The following is a 3,152-nucleotide window of genomic DNA, read 5'->3' on the forward strand; positions in this document are numbered from 1 at the left end:
TGAAGGATATTATTTTTAATCTTTTTTTTCAGATTTTTTGTTTGTGTCTTTATTCGCAACGTGACTGATATGGAAATATGTTTTACATGAAATCACATGTATAACCTATATCAAATTACTTACCATCTCAGGGAGGGGAAGGAGAATGATGAAGGGAGAGAATTTGGAACTCAAAAAAAAAAAATATGGTGCCAATTTTAATAGATTCCATATTCCAGGACAAGAATTGCATTTCCACTTGTTTACAGTACTGATAAAGTGCAATGTTATTCACTTCTTTCCCTCTGCACACATTCAAGTATTCAGAATGCCCAGATTTACGCTGTAGCTTACATGCTGCTTTTAAATTGCTACTACTTTAACTACAAGTTTGAGTCCTTCAGTTTTTGGAAGACTGTGTGGAATGCTCTTTCTTCTTATGTGGTTAGTCAAACTCTTCAATGGTGCATCCAGAAGAAGCCCCTACAGACGGGGCAGCTCCACCCCCTGGTGGAGCCTCCTGGTATTCCCCCTGCACTCTGGCACAGCCTAGTAATGATGCGGTTGCAGACTCTCCAGTTCTTTTACGTGGTGCTCAAATTCTTCCCTTTCAGCAGTCTGGTTCTTATTCAGCCAGTTGATTATTTCATTACATTTACCTAGAATCTTTTTGTCTTCTTCACCAATTCTGTCTTGCAGTTTTTCACCCTCTATGGCAGCCTTCATGTTGAAAGCATAAGATTCAAGAGAATTCTCGGAAAACACCTTGTCTCTCTGCTTCTCATTCTCAGTCTCTTGGACCATGCACTCAATGTCTTCTTTACTCATATGTCCTCTATCATTTTAAAATTATTTCTTAATTAATTAATTTATTTGTTTTTGGTTTTCTGCAATCACTTCCATATATCTTAGATTTTCCCCTCTCCCTCCCCTTCCTCCTTCCCTGAGATGGCATGCAATCTTATATAGGTTCTACACCTACATTTTCACCTTAGCCATGTTGCATAGAAGAATTAAAATGAATGACAGAAACTATGAAAACAAAACAAAACATAACATAATGCAGAAGAAAATGGTCTGTTTCATTCTGCTATCCAGTTCTATAGTTTTTTTTTCTGGATGTGGAAGGCATTTTACCTCGAGAGTCCATTGGGAATTTTTTAGGACCCTGCATTGCTGTGATGGGCTAAGGCTACCAGAAAAATCCCTCGCACACTGTGGTTGTTGTTGTGTACAAAGTTCTCCTGCTTCTGCTCCTTTCACTCAGCATCAGTTCATATAAGTCCTTCCAGGCCTCTCTGAAGTCTCCCTGTTGATCATTTCTTATAGCATAATAGCATCCCATTACATTCATATATCACAACTTGTTCAGCCATTCCCCAATTGATGGGCATCCCCCAATTTCCAGTTTTTGAACACCACAAAGAGACATGCTATAAATATTTTTGTACATGTGGGATCTTTCCCATTTCTAAGATCCCTTTAGGATAGAGTCCCAGAAGCTATATTGCTAGGTCAAAGGGTATGCACATTATTGTAGCCTTTTGAGCACAGTTCCAAATTGCTCTCCACGATGGTTGACTCTCTACCAACAATGAATTAGTGTTCCAACTCTCCCACATCTTCTCCAACATTTATCATCTTCTCCAACATTTATCATCTTCTTGTTTTGTCATAGTAGCCAACCTGATAGGTATGATGTGGTACCTCAGAGTTGTTTTGATTTTCATCTCTCTAAATGATAGTGATCTAGAGCATTTTTTCATATGACTATAGACAGTTTTAACTTCTTACTCTGAAAACTGCCTGTTCATATCCTTTGACCATTTATCAACTGGGGAGATGTCCTCTATCATTGGTGATGGTGATCTCATTCTCCTTGCCTGTGGTCTTATCCACAGTAGAAACATTGAGGATGCCATTTGCATCAATGTCAAATGTTACTTCACCCTAAGGTGAACTAAGGAACACCCCTTAGGTCTGGGGGCGGGGTGTAATTCCTGTGAGCTCAAATTTGTCACACCAGGCTGGTTATCTGAATAGGTGGTAAAGGTCTGTGTTTGCTTGGTGGGATGGTGGTATTACATTTTATCATAACTGCCATAACTCCACTAGATGTTTCAGCTCCAAGGGAAAGAGGAGTGACATCCAACAGCAGCAAGTCCTCTACATTCTCATATTTATCTCCATATAAAATGACAGTCTGTACAGTTGCACCATAGGCAACAACATCATCAAGACTGATACTCTTGTTGATCTCCTTGTCGTTGGAGAAGTGTTACAGAAGCTTCTGAATTTGGGGGATTTGAGTAGAACCATCCACCAGGATGATGTCATGAATCTGTTATGTTTCTATCATGATATCTCTTAAGATCTTTCTCCAAAGGGTTCAGTGTGCCATGGAAGAGATCAGCATTCACTTCTTTGAAATGGGCTCTGGTGATTGATATATGGAGGTTGGTAACTTCGTAAAGGGAGACAAACTCAGTAGTGGACTTGTTACCGGAACAGAGGATGTGCTTTGCACATTTGCAAGCAGTGGAAAGATGGTGAACAGCCCTCTTGTTCTCATTGATGTCCTTCTCATGTTTTCACTTGAACTCAGCAATGAAATGGTTGACCATTTGGTTGTCAAAGTCCTCCCCACCCAAGTTGGTGTTCCCGGTTGTGAACTTAACCTCAAAGATGCCATTTCCAATGATAAGAATTGAGACATCAAAAGTACCTCTTCCAAGGTCAACAATCAACACATTTCTCTCGGCACCAACCTTTTTGTCCAAGCCATAAGCAATAGCAGTAGCAACTGGTTCATTGATAATTCAGAACATATTGAGATCATCAATGGTTTCATCATCCTTGGTGACCTGACATTGGGATTTACTGAAATAGACTGGTACTGTGACCACAGAATGTCATCATTAGCAATCCCCTTTCGCATGTTGGAAGACTCCCACATAGAAGTAAGTGATGCCAAGATCAATGGTAACTGTGGGTACCTTTGACATAGCTGCTGGAGAATTGGGGGTCATAGCTGACCACAGTGGAGAAAAAAAAATGCTGCTGTTGCACTGAGTAGACCCTCAAAAAAATTTTGAAGACTGTTAAAAATTGTTTTTCTATATGGAATTTAGAAAAATAAAATATTTAAAATTTTCAATCAAAATTCATGAATG

At 39.4% G+C, this 3,152-nt stretch overlaps 1 pseudogene; it reads right to left on the minus strand.

The window, feature by feature from the left end:
• Positions 1 to 424: 424 nt before the first annotated feature.
• LOC140502197 (heat shock cognate 71 kDa protein-like) lies at positions 425 to 2,888 on the minus strand (annotated as a pseudogene).
• Between the last annotated feature and the right edge of the window lie 264 nt (positions 2,889 to 3,152).

This window comes from Notamacropus eugenii, chromosome 4, assembly GCF_028372415.1.
Source record: "Notamacropus eugenii isolate mMacEug1 chromosome 4, mMacEug1.pri_v2, whole genome shotgun sequence".
Taxonomy (NCBI): Eukaryota; Metazoa; Chordata; class Mammalia; order Diprotodontia; family Macropodidae; genus Notamacropus; species Notamacropus eugenii.